Source organism: Bos taurus, chromosome 4 (assembly GCF_002263795.3).
Source record: "Bos taurus isolate L1 Dominette 01449 registration number 42190680 breed Hereford chromosome 4, ARS-UCD2.0, whole genome shotgun sequence".
In the NCBI taxonomy this organism is placed as follows: domain Eukaryota; kingdom Metazoa; phylum Chordata; class Mammalia; order Artiodactyla; family Bovidae; genus Bos; species Bos taurus.
The window spans coordinates 40,253,670-40,268,049 of record NC_037331.1 but is presented as its reverse complement, the minus strand read 5'-3'; the positions used below and the strand labels follow the sequence as shown (position 1 = coordinate 40,268,049).

Sequence of the window (14,380 nt, the reverse complement as noted above, 5' to 3'; positions counted from 1 at the left end):
TTTTCCCGTGGTCATGTATGGATGTGAGAGTTGGACTGTGAAGAAGGCTGACCGCCGAAGAATTGATGCTTTTGAACTGTGGTGTTGGAGAAGACTCTTGAGAGTCCCTTGGACTGCAAGGGGATCCAACCAGTCCATCCTGAAGGAGATCAGCCCTGGGATTTCTTTGGAAGGAATGATGCTAGAGCTGAAACTCCAGTACTTTGGCCACCTCATGTGAAGAGTTGACTCATTGGAAAAAACTCTGATGCTGGGAGGGATTGGGAGCAGGGGGAGAAGGGGACGACAGAGGATGAGATGGCTGGATGGCATCACCGACTCGATGGACGTGAGTCTGAGTGAACTCCGGGAGTTGGTGATGGACAGGGAGGCCTGGCGTGCTGCGATTCATGGGGTCGCAAAGAGTCGGACACGACTGAGCGACTGATCTGATCTGATCTGAAGATTCTATAATGTGAAAGTAATCATATATATGTGTGTATGTTGGTGTATGTTTTTTTCTTTATAAAGTCTCTCAAAATGGGTAAACTAACATAGCTTTCAGTTTCCATATAGGTTCCAGCTATAACATCCTGATCATTTAGGGTGAACATCTTTACATTTAGAATAGCAGTAATTTTGTCTCAATTTTGGGTTTGCTATGGAAATAAAGACTTTTTAGGAGCAAAGAAAAAGTTCTTCAAGGATAATTGCTTGTAAAAAGTAAGACAGTCTCACAAAGCTTTAGCAGCTGCAATGCACCCTGTGTAAAAGGATTATGACATCACAGGCGTTTGTACTGGCATTTTAGCTGATACTCTGTTCATCTCTAAGAAATTCCCTTATTCTCTCCATTAAGCAATAAGTAAAGTATCCTGAAGATATGAAACTTAATTTGACTACTATCAACCAAGTGCAGACATGACAGAAACAAAAAAAACTAGTAAAAGCACAGAGTAAAAGTGGAGTAAACAAAGGGCCAGAGCCTAGGAGCCTTGTCATGATTCTACCTCTACGTATTTGACCCGGTGACCCTTGGCCAGACACCAGGCTTCTCAGAGCCTCGGCACGCTCTCCCAGAAAACGGGCCAATGTTCAGTGTCCTTTCCTGATCCCTCCTTCTATGAACTGATGCTTCCTGGTGAATGAAAGGTCAGATTGTCCTGTGTTCATGAGGATTTTAGGCTCAATTTTCTGTGAAACATTGTTCTCCCTCTTCCTCCAGCACTAAGATAAACTGAAGCATTACATCTGGGTACATATTCCTCCCAAGGTACTAATTGGAAACACTGTCTGCTACAAAGTCACCTTCGTATGCATTAGCTTCTAGAGCTTCCTGGGCTTCCTTCTCAGAGAGTCAAAGCCTTGGAAGGAACCTGGGAGAGCATCTATGATAATTCCCTCCATTGACACATAGTGAAATTGACCCATGAGAGTTTGGTGACTCTTTATAGTTTCAACTCCTGTAGCACAGGAGAGATTTCTAAAGCAGGGTTTTCTGATTCTGTCACTGATATTTTCTCTATTTGTATATCGTTACTACAAGGAACATCCATGATTCTTAACATTCTTAATGGATTTCACAAAGAATAATAAGAAACCTTCATTCCCCCTTTTATCTAAAATGTAGTAGCCTAAATGTAATGAATTAGACTGTTGAAGTTTCTGGAAATATGTACTAACATGTTTCTATAAACATATTGAGAATTAGGGAAGCCACACTGAGCAGGATTTTGAAGCTTCTGAAGAAAAGTGAAAAAGCTTCAATACCATCAGATTTTTTCCCTTTCCTTCCTCAATGCAACTCACAGAGGGCAAAAAAGTTAATGTTTGACCTGATAAGAACTTTCTGGAAAAGTTTTGATGAAATTTTCTTAATAATTGTATTATAAGCTTTCACAATACTGTCATAAGGTCACTTTAAAGCTTGCCAATGGTTGGCCTTACAATCACCAGACATGTCTACAATATCACATGATTCTCTTTTTAAAATGTTGACTAAAAGAGACTGCTATCTCAAGTGCTGAAAACATTTCTGTTGCAAGCATGTGGCAGGTTGCCAAGGTTCTCATGAAAAGATACTTGAGTTTAGTCTTTTCACTGGATAATTAAAGGTTTGCAACGCCCACAAATGCCCATACTGACCACAAAGAAATAACCCAAAGTTGTTTTCTGTTTCACAGGAAGCTGTCCTTGAAGAAGGTACAATTGCTTTTAAAAATTGGTTTAAAACAGACACAGATGTTTATAGACAATTCTGGATATTCGATGTATAGAATCCAAAGGAAGTGGTAGTTCATAGCAGCAAAATTAAAGTCAAGCAAAGGAGTCCTTACACATACAGGTGAGTGAGTCCCCACAAAAAGTGGCACTTGATCATATGTATTTCTGAAAAAGCTTTCATTTGACAAATGCTGTTTTATTGAAACATACTCGTCATTTTCTTGCCATTAATATACATTGAAATATTTGTTTCTGCCTATTTAAAACCCTAAAGATACAATGATGATAAGAAATACATATTTTATTATGAGTTTACCAGCATCAATTAACTGCCATACATTTAAAAAGCTATAGGAGTTTTACTTGTGACGTATATTCTAAATAATTCTAAAATCTGCATGTTAAATAGGAAAAAAAATCTATCCAAAAAATGTAAAACCAGAGTATTTTTAAATCCTAAAATTGAAAGTGTGGGTTATAAGAGTGTTTTCAAAGTGTGACTGCTGGACCAGTAACATCAGCATCTCCTGGGAACTATGGAGAAATGCAAATTCTCAGGTCCCACCTTACCAAACATATCAGATACTCCAAGTTTTGGCACCAGTAATGAATTCAAAAAATATCCTGGAGGATTTCAACACATACTCAATTTTGAGAACCTCAACATTAAACTGATTTTCAGTTCAGTACAGTCGCTCAATCGTTTCCGACTCTTTGTGACCCCATGAATCACAGCACGTCAGGCCTCCCTGTCCATCACCAACTCCCGGAGTTCACTCAAACTCATGTCCATCGAGTCGGTGATGCCATCCAGCCATCTCATCCTCTGTTGTCCCCTTCTCCTCCCGCCCCCAATCTCTCCCAGCATCAGGGTCTTTTCCAATGAGTCAACACTTCGCATCAGGTGGCCAAAGTATTGGAGTTTCAGCTTCAACATCAGTCCTTCCAATGAACACCCAGGACTGATCTCCTTTAGGATGGACTGGTTGGATCTCCTTGCAGACCAAGGGACTCTCAAGAGTCTTCTCCAACACTACAGTTTTTACATAACCACAAAACCTGCTAAGGATTTCTATTCAAACTATTTTCCAGCTCTTAAGGGTGTTTTTACTTATTTAATAGTTTCATTCTTATAATTTACCCACTATTGAGACTAAATATTTTATATGCCTTAATAATTCAACATACTTCTGAACCAAACATTAGACTATTAGAACTAGGGGAAAATAATTAGCCAGAACATTTCAATTTTAAATTAAATAAACTGAAACCAGGGTATATGTTGCGATTTATATAAACTTGAGAATTAGTAACTCTTATACTATTGAGTAAATTTCTCCTATCTAAATTATAGACTGTTTTTTCTAACTATCAAAGAAAAGGGGGGCCAGAGGTGCCCAAAACACTAATTTTATTGTGATATTAGGAATCTATTTATGGTGCCCATATGGGGACAGAGTTAAGTCCTGCTGTATCATTTGTTATAAAAATTTTTATTGTTCCTCAAGAATAATTTCAACTAGTTATATGCCATGGTTAGGTACAAAATATCATATTTTCAATAGTTTCCTCTAATTTATAGTTTTACTTACTTGTTTTAGGTAGTCTGTAATTACATAATTTCTTTCCTTTCTGTGCATTAATATATTTCTATATCAACAACTATATCAAAAACTCACACTCAAATATAATGAAGTAAGAGCAGCTGGGAGGGGATGCCTGCTGCTACAACACATAATGTAAGCTGTGGAGTGCCGGAGTGTCACTCTGTCCAGCAATTATCCCCATGTGTCCTAGCTCCAGGCATATGCCCATGACTATTCACAACTCTCTCACAGATTACCTGGTTTTCTTTGTTACAGAAAAAAATATTACCTTCAAAAAAAAATTTTTTTTCAGAGTCTTACAGTTCTTATGTCATTATCAAAAGCCTATGTAAATATCTTGTTTCAAAAAAAAATGATGTAGCTATGATATGTGCATTTGAAAATCTAGAATTCACATATAACTTAATAAGCATCTAAGCATAACTTTAAAAATCAGAACTGAGTGAACTGATGGCATGTAATAAAAGATAATAGTTGTTAGAATTTGAGAACTTACCATGATTTTTGTTTAATTTTTTGTTTGTCTGGAGAGGTTATGCTTTGACTTTAAAGGATACTAATTGTGGTATAGAAAAACAAACACAATACTGACCCCTCTCCTAGTCCTGCTCTGATAGGTGACAGTTAATATATATTTTATTCTTAGAGCTGTGCACTTCTCTCTTTAAGGGATAAAAGTGAAACGAGTAAGATGTAATTGATTTACTTGGAGAAGCAAAGAGGTGAGGGTTGGAAAGAGAAGTTAGTTTGCAACTAAAGTACACAAACAATTTTTGTGTTTTGTGTTAGTTTGCAACTAAAGTACACAAATAAATTTGTATATATGTAACATGGAAAAGAAATGCAAAAAAGCAAAATGGCTGTCTGGGGAGGCCTTACAAATAGCTGTGAAAAGAAGAGAAGTGAAAAGCAAAGGAGACAAGGAAAGATATAAGCATCTGAATGCAGAGTTCCAAAGAATAGCAAGAAGACATGAGAATGCCTTCCTCAGCAATCAATGCAAAGAAAGAGGAAAACAACAGAATGGGAAAGACTAGAGATCTCTTCAAGAAAATTAGAGATACCAAGGGGACATTTCATGCAAAGATGGGCTCGATAAAAGACAGAAATGGTAAGGACCTAACAGAAGCAGAAGATATTAAGAAGAGGTGGCAAGAATACACAGAAGAACTGTACAAAATATATCCTCATGACCAAGATAATCACGATGGTATGATCACTCACCTAGAGCCAGACATCCTGGAATGTGAAGTTAAGTGGGCCTTAGGAAACATCACTATGAACAAAGCTAGTGTAGGTGATAGACTTCCAGTTGAGCTATTTCAAATCCTGAAAGATGATGCTGTGAAAGTGCTGCACTCAATATGCCAGAAAATTTGGAAAACTCAGCAGTGGCCACAGGACTGGAAAAGGTCAGTTTTCATTCCAATCCCAAAGAAAGGCAATGCCAAAGAATGCTCAAACTACTGCACAATTGCACTCATCTCACACGCTACTAAAGTAATGCTCAAAATTCTCCAAGCTAGGCTTCAGCAATATGTGAACCATGAACTTCCAGATGTGCAAGCTGGTTTTAGAAAAGGCAGAGGAACCAAAGATTAAATTGCCAACATCTGCTGGATCATCGAAAAAGCAAGAGAGTTCCAGAAAAACATCTATTTCTGCTTTATTGACTATGCCAAAGCCTTTGACTGTGTGGATCACAATAGACTGTGGAAAATTCTGAGAGATGGGCATAGCAGACCACCTGACCTGCCTCTTGAGAGACCTATATGCAGGTCAGGAAGCAACAGTTAGAACTGGACATGGAAAAACAAACTGGTTCCAAATAGGAAAAGGAGTTCGTCAAGGCTATATATTGTTACCTTTCTTATTTAACTTATATGCAGAGTACATCATGAGAAACGCTGGACTGGAAGAAACACAAGCTGGAATCAAGATTGCCGAGAGAAATATCAATAACCTCAGATATGCAGATGACACCACCCTTATGGCAGAAAGTGAAGAGGAACTAAAAGGCCTCTTGATGAAAGTGAAAGAGGAGAGTAAAAAAGTTGGCTTAAAGCTCAACATTCAAAAAACTAAGATCATGGCATCCGGTCCCATCACTTCATGGGAAATAGATGGGGAAACAGTGTCAGACTTTATTTTTTTGGGCTCCAAAATCATTGCAGATGGTGACTGCAGCCATGAAATTAAGATGCTTACTCCTTTGAAGGAAAGTTATGACCAACCTAGATAGCATATTCAAAAGCAGAGACGTTACTTTGCCAACAAAGGTCCATCTAGTCAAGGCTATGGTTTTTCCAGTGGTCATGTATAGAAGTGAGAGTTGGACTGTGAAGAAAGCTAAGTGCCAAAGAATTGATGTTTTTGAATTGTGGTGTTAGGGAAGACTCTTGAGAGTCCCTTGGACTGCCAGCAGATCCAACCAGTCCATTCTAAAGGAGATCAGTCCTGGGTGTTCCTTTGGAAGGAATGATGCTAAAGCTGAAACTCCAGTACTTTGGCCACCTCATGTGAAGAGTTGACTCATTGGAAAAGACTCTGATGCTGGGAGGGATTGGGGGCAGGAGAAGAAGGGGACGACAGAGGATGAGATGGCTGGATGGCATCACCGACTCGATGGACATGAGTTGAGTGAACTCTGGGAGTTGGTGATGGACAGGGAGGCCTGGCGTGCTGTGACTCATGGGGTCGCAAAGAGTCGGACATGACTGAGTGACTGAACTGAACAATATTAAAGGAATTTATGATTAACTATGAGTCATTTTGTCTCAATAGGTCAATAAAACAGTTCTCAGTGTCTGTTTGCTGCTAAGTCGCTTCAGTTGTGTCCGACTCTGTGTGACCCCATAGACGTCAGACCACCAGGCTCCCCCATCCCTGGGATTCTCCAGGCAAGAACACTGGAGTGGGTTGTCATTTCTTTCTCCAATGCATGAAAGTGAAAAATGAAAGTGAAGTCACTCCATCGTGTCTGACTCTTATCGACCCCATGGACCGCAGCCTACCAGGCCCCTCCATCCATGGGATTTTCCAGGCAAGAGTATTGGATTGGGGTGCCACTGCCTTCTCCATAGTGTCTGTTTATATGCCTTAAATAATAGGAAAATGACTGGTTACATTTCAGGAAAAGCTAATAGCTTTTTCCATCAATTAAATCCTGAATACAGTTGAAACTGGAAGTGGAGGAAAAGTGTTGTTTAGTCACTCAGTTATGTCCAACTCTTTGCGACCCCATGAACTGCAGCAAGCCAGGCTTCCCTGTCCTTCACTATCTCCCAGAGTTTGCTCAAACTCAAGTCCATTGAGTCAATGATGCCATCCCACCATCACATTCTCTGTCGCCCCCTTCTCCTCCTGCCCTCAATCTTTCCCAGCATCAGGGTCTTTTCCAATGAGTCAGCTGTTCACATCAGGTGGCCAAAGTATTGGAGCTTTAGCATCAGGCCTTTCAATGGGTATTCAGGGTTGATTTACTTTAGGATTGACTGGTTTGATCTCCTTGCTGTCCAAGGGACTCTCAGGAGTCTTCCAGCACCACTGTTCAAAAGCATCAATTCTTCAGCACTTGGCCTTCTTTATGGGTCCAGCTCTCACATCTGAACATGACTACTGGTAAAACCATAGGAGGACCTTCGGTGGCAAAGTAATATGTCTGCTTTTTAATATGCTGTCTAGGTTTGTCATAGCTTTTCTTCCAAGGAGCAAGTGTCACTGTCATGGTGGCAGTCAACTTCTGCAGAGATTTTGGAGCCCAAGAAAATAGTCTGTCACTGTTTCCATTTTTTCCCTATCTATTTCACCATGAAGTGATGGGACCAGATGCCATGATCTTAGTTTTTCTGAATGTTGAATTTTAAGCCAGCTTTTTTTCACTCTCCTCTTTCACCTTCATAAAGAGGCTCTTTAGTTTCGCTTTGCTTTCTGCCATTAGGGTGGTGTCATCTGTATATCTGAGGTTATTGATATTTCTCCCAGCAATCTTGATTCTAGCTTGTGATTCATCCAGCCTAGAATTTTGCATGATGTGCTGTGATGTAAGTTAAATAAGCAGGGTGATGATATAAAGCCTTGATGTACTCCTTTCCCAATTTTAAACCAGTCAGTTTTTCCATGCTGAGTTTTTATGTTGCTTCTTGACCTGCTTACAGATTTCTCAGGAGGCAAGTAAGGTGGTTTGGTATTCCCATCTTTTTAAGAATTTTCCACAATTAGTTGTGATCCACAGCCAAAGGCTTTAGTGTAGTCAACGAAGCAAAAGTAGATGTTTTCCTGGAATTCCCTTGCTTTTTGTATGATCCAATGGATGTTGGCAATTTGATCTCTCATTCCTCTGCCTTTCCTAAATCCAGTTTGTACACCTGGAAGTTCTTGGTTTATGCACTGTTGAAGCCTAGATTAAAGGATTTTGAGAATTATCTTGCTAGCATGTGAAATGAGTGCAATTGTGCAGTAGTTTGAACATTCTCTGGCATTGCCCTTCTTTGGGATTGGAATGGAAACCAACCTTTTCCAGTGGAGAAGGATCTCCCTCCTCAAACAGAAGCACAGGCTTATTTAGCTTTGGCTGCTAATGTGAAGTTGATGAAACTCTGGCAGGATGTGACATGGGTCAAAGAATAAAATTATCTACTTTGAGATCGATCTACACCAATTCTTTGAAGACCTGGTTAATTCCTTCAGAATATTCTCAGATCCAATATAATTTTTTTTTTTTAAGTTCCTCTGCTTTGGTAGGAGTACACAGAAACCAATCTTGGGCTAAAGTAGAGAGGAACTCCTCCCTTTGATCTCATTAACCAACACTTTCTAGAACCTGTATGTAGTCTAATTTTTACACCAAAATTGAGTGATCATGTTCTCTTACACAATGGAGTATTACTCAGCCATTAAAAAGAATACATTTGAATCAGTTCTAATGAGGTGGATGAAACTGGAGCCTCTTATACAGAGTGAAGTAAGCCAGAAAGAAAAACACCAATACAGTATACTAATGCATATATATGGAATTTAGAAAGATGGTAACGATAACCCTGTATGTGAGACAGCAAAAGAGACACAGATGTATAGAACAGCCTTTTGGACTCTGTGGGAGAGGGAGACAGTGGGATGATTTGGGAGAATGGCATTGAAACATGTATAAAATCATATAAGAAATGAATCGCCAGTCCAGGTTCGATGCATGATACAGGATGCTTGGGGCTGGTGCACTGGGACGACCCAGAGTATGGGGAGGGAGGTGGGAGGGGGGGTCAGGATGGGGAACACGTGTACACCCGTGGCAGATTCATGTTGATGTATGGCAAAACCAATACAATATTGTAAAGTAATTAGCCTCCAATTAAAATGAATAAATTTATATTAAAAAAAAGTACATTTTAAACACAGACCTCAGTTTAAAGGATTTTTCTCTTAGTGATTGCCATCTACTGGTATAGTGTTATAACTACAACTAAGAAAACAATTTGGGTCAAAACTATTTTGCTATTATTTCAAATATTATACATATATAAATCTTCCTGAAAATTAAAGTATTTTAACAGTAAAATGTTAATAATACGTAATCTAAGTTTAAAATATAATTTTCTAAGAGGAAATAATAATTGAGTAGTAATAGACTATCCTGGCTGCTGTTTTAGATTTTTGTATTCTGTGTCTGCAGTACTCCAAGAATAGTGAACAATAAAGCTTTAATTAAATTATATTAGAAATAAGATATATTTCTATATTTTTGTTAATTCACTTTTTAAAGAATATGAACCGTTATTTATTCATTCTTAAATATTTACCAAGAAATTACCATTTACCAGATACTGCTTGGGCATATAAAACACACATAATATACCTGACTGAAATCACGTCAGGTTTTCTCTGGTTTATTTTTGTTTCCACACTTCAGTTTCCTGTTGTTTTAAGTGTTTACCTTAGTCAGATAACAACAGAGATCTACTATAACCTCACATAATAGATATTCTATGATAGAGCAATGAATAATGTATACCTTATTTCATCTCTCTAAATATCTTGTACTTGCAAAAGAGTTTTCCCCCTAAAACCACCCTTGATCTCTTTCCTAAGGGTAGATGGTACTTTGCCTAGAGGTGTTAGAGCGAGAAGCTTAGATGTAATAAGTTTAACAACATATGGGGCAGGGATTGAGGGGAAACGATCTGTAAAGTAGAAAGTATATTTCACTTAGCATCTTTAATTCTCATTAAAACATTGGAAAATATGGAAAAGCCAATACAGGAAAGTCTGTGCACTTTGAACAGTCTTTCTCTTATATGAAAACATGCTCTTACTATTCCCTTGTTTAAAACTCTCTTTCTTCTCCTCACCCTCAGGATAAAAGCTAAACATTTCATTATGGGATGCAACCCTTTTATGGTCCAGATCTTACCTATTTTAATCACTTTATTTCCACCACTCTCCTTACTCCTTAAACCAACCATATTGAAACATCTGAATTACTAAAATAACACATTCACCTAACACATGATATTTTCTATCTCATCTTACCTAAGCTTATTTTTCTCACTCAGAACACTTAATATGGAATTGTATCCTGTCCATTATCCCCACCATAATCCATAGCCCAAGTTTGTACCTGTTCCATGTTTTCTCACAGAACCTGTGTAAACTCCTATAAAGACACATATTCCTTCTCCTCTGCTATGCACACCTAAGATTCCTCTTCTCTAATTTGCTGGAGGCTCAGCATTGGCTTATTTATCATTTTAATCTGCTTGTTTACCCTAATTTCTGACATAATTTATGTACTCATAATCGCTGCTTAAATGAATGGCATTTGAGAATTAATTTTCATTTGAATAACTATTGCGAATTTTAACTTCTGTTAAAATGAATGACATTCATTTGAAACAACAGTTTTGAGTTTTAGTTCCTCCTGTTTTTCAGAGTTCATTATCTCACCAAGGAAAATATAAACCAGGACTCTGAGAGCCACATGGTCTCTTTCCTGCAGCCCAATGGCGCCATCTTTGAACCCTCGCTATCAGTTGGAACTGAGGATGACAAGTTCACCATTCTCAACCTGGCTGTAGCAGTGAGCTCAGTTCAGTCACTCAGTTGTGTCTGACTCTTTGCAACCCCATGAATCGCAGCACGCCAGGCTTCCCTGTCCATCACCAACTCCCGGAGTTCACTGAGACTCACGTCCGTCGAGTCAGTGATGCCATCCAGCCATCTCATCCTCTGTCATCCCCTTCTCCTCCTGCTCCCAATCCCTCCCAGCATCAGAGTCTTTTCCAATGAGTCAACTCTTCGCATGAGGTGGCCAAAGTACTGGAATTTCAGCTTCAGCATCATTCCTTCCAAAGAAATCGCAGGGCTGATCTCCTTCAGAATGGACTGGTTGGATCTCCTTGCAGTCCAAGGGACTCTCAAGAGTCTTCTCCAACACCACAGTTCAAAAGCATCAATTCTTTGACGCTCAGCCTTCTTCACAGTCCAACTCTCACATCTATACATGACCACAGGAAAAACCATAGCCTTGACTAGACGGACCTTTGTTGGCAAAGTAACGTCTCTGCTTTTGAATATGCTATCTAGGTTGGTCATAACTTTCGTTCCAAGGAGTAAGTGTCTTTTAATTTCATGGCTGCAGTCACCATCTGCAGTGATTTTGGAGCCCAAGAAAATAAAGTCTGACACTGTTTCCACTGTTTCCCCATCTATTTCCCATGAAGTGATGGGACTGGATGCCATGATCTTAGTTTTCTGAATGTTGAGCTTTAAGCCAACTTTTTCACTAGGACTTTCACTTTCATTTGGAGGATTTTTAGTTCCTCTTCACTTTCTGCCATAAGGGTGGTGTCATCTGCATATCTGAGGTTATTGATATTTCTCCTGTCAATCTTGATTCCAGCTTGTGCTTCTTCCAGCCCAGCGTTTCTCATGATGTACTCTGCATATAAGTTAAATAAGCAGGGTGACAATATACAGCCTTGATGTACTCCTTTTCCTATTTGGAACCAGTCTGTTGTTCCATGTCCAGTTCTAACTGTTGCTTCATGACCTGCATACAGATTTCTCAAGAGGCAGGTCAGGTGGTCTGGTATTCCCATCTCTTTCAGAATTTTCCACAGTTTATTGTGATCCACACAGTCAAAGGCTTTGGCGTAGTCAATAAAGCAGAAATAGATGTTTTTCTGGAACTCTCTTGCTTTTTCCATGATCCAGCGGCTGTTAGAAATTTGATCTCTGGTTCCTCTGCCTTTTCTAAAACCAGCTTGCACATCAGGAAGTTCACAGTTCACGTATTGCTGAAGCCTGGCTTGGAGAATTTTGAGCATTACCTTACTAGCATGTGAGATGAGTGCAATTGCGTGGGAGTTTGAGCATTCTTTGGCATTGCCTTTCTTTGGGATTGGAATGAAAACTGACCTTTTCCAGTCCTGTGGCCACTGCTGAGTTTTCCAAATTTTCTGGCATATTGAGTGCAGCACTTTCACAGCATCATCTTTCAGGATTTGAAATAGCTCAACTGGAATTCATTCCATCACCTCCACTAGCTTTGTTCGTAGTGATGCTTTCTAAGGCCCACTTGACTTCACATTCCAGTGAAGTAGCAGACAACAGTAGACAACAGCAAAATTACTGATTTTGAAATCCTCTAGAACCCATGATTAAAACTACAATTAGATATCTTTTGTTTTCATTTTTATAAAAATGCTTTCTTGTGCTATTATTTTGAATTATGATCATTTGGAAAGATGACAAGATGATAGAATAAACAACTGAAGACTGATTAGAAGACCACTTAGAGTGTATCATTTTAAAAAGGATTTATGGGGCTTCCCTGGTGGCTCAGTGATAAAGAATCCACCTGATAATGCAGGAGACATGAGTTCAATCCCTGGTCCAGGAAGATCCCACATGCCTCAAAGCTGCTAAGCCTGCGCACCGCAACTGTTGAGCACGTGTTCTAGAGCTGGGGAGCCGCAACCACTGAGCACACATGCCTCAGCTACTAAAGTCTGCACACCCGAGAGCCCATGCTCTGCACCAAGAGAAGCCACCACAATGAGAAGCCCGTGCACCACAACTAGAGACTGGCCCTGCTCAAGGCAACTAGAGAGAAGCGTGCACAGCAACGAAGACTCAGCACAGCCAAAATAAATCACTAATGAAATAAATAAGTAAAATTTGTCAAAAAGTAGGACTTAACTTTGAAACTCCTCTTCCTGTGGCCCACACAACCACAGAGAAATGTAATCATTAAGAGATGAAGAAATAATATACTTTAGTCCTGGCTAGATTTGGCAGTCATTTTAAAGATAGCTGGAAATTGTTTTATTCAGTTTAATTCTTGTATTTATATTTATTTGTTAAGAAAGTGATATTGCAGTTGGTGTCTTAAACCATGATTTTTTTTTTTTCAGGCTGTATCACATCTCTATCCAGATACATTTAAGGAATACTTAGTTCACTTACCAAAAAGTCAAATTCTTCTGTTTCAAAAGAGAACTTTAAAAGAACTATTGTGGGGATATACAGATCCATTCTTGAACTTGATTCCATACTCTATTCCTACCGAAGTTGATGTGTTTTATCCTGTAAGTAACAATTATAAATCTTGATACTGTTAGACTTTTAACTGGATAAATATAATCACATTGACAATTCATAAGTTTATCATTTAGTGTGTCAACCGTATTTCTGATCTCAGAGTACATACTCTAAGTTCTTAAAAGTCACTTTTAAAAGTTTAAAAAGTGAATTGAATACTCAACTCACTTATCAAAAAGTCAAATTCTCATGTTTCAAAAGAGAACTTTAAAAAAACTATATATACTAGTGGGCCTGTAAGGATCCATTCTTGCATTTGGTTCCACACCCTACTACTACAGTTGGTTCATTTTATCCTGTGAGTAACAATACAAATGTCAATATTATTGGACTTTCACCAGATAAATATAATGGCATTGGCAATTCACAGTTTTATTATTTAGTGTGTTAACCCTATTTCTTCGGAGAAGGCAATGGCACCCCACCCCAGTATTCTTGCCTGGGAAATCCCATGGACGGAGGAGCCTGGTAGACTGTAGTCCATGGGGTCGCTAGGAGTGAGACACGACTGAGCGACTTCCCTTTCACTTTTCACTTTCATGCATTGGAGAAGGAAATGGCAACCCACTCCAGCGTTCTTGCCTGGAGAATCCCAGGGATGGGGGAGCCTGGTGGGCTGCTGTCTCTGGGGTCGCACAGAGTTGGACACAACTGAAGTGACTTAGCAGCAGCAGCAACCCTATTTCTTAACCCTATTAGTGTATTAACCCTAATAAATATTCTCACTATTTCAAAGTCTATGTCACATAGTTTTATCTTTCCTAGCTGGGAAAATTTACTTGTCTGAATTTACTAATCAAAATTAAACTAACATTTAATCAAGTTTCCATTCTTTGACAAACACATAAGTTGTCTAAAATTAAGTTGTAGGGTGGAAAAACTTTGAACACTTTCGACTTTGGTTTTCTATCTATGCACAATCAAATTGAATGCCCAGTTTTTATACGAAATGTATTCATCATACCATTCTTCCT

The 14,380-nt window shown here is 38.9% G+C and overlaps 1 pseudogene; it reads left to right on the top strand.

Moving 5' to 3' along the window:
• Positions 1-14,380, top strand: part of LOC782615 (platelet glycoprotein 4-like) — a 57,483-nt pseudogene that overhangs the window by 23,084 nt on the left and 20,019 nt on the right.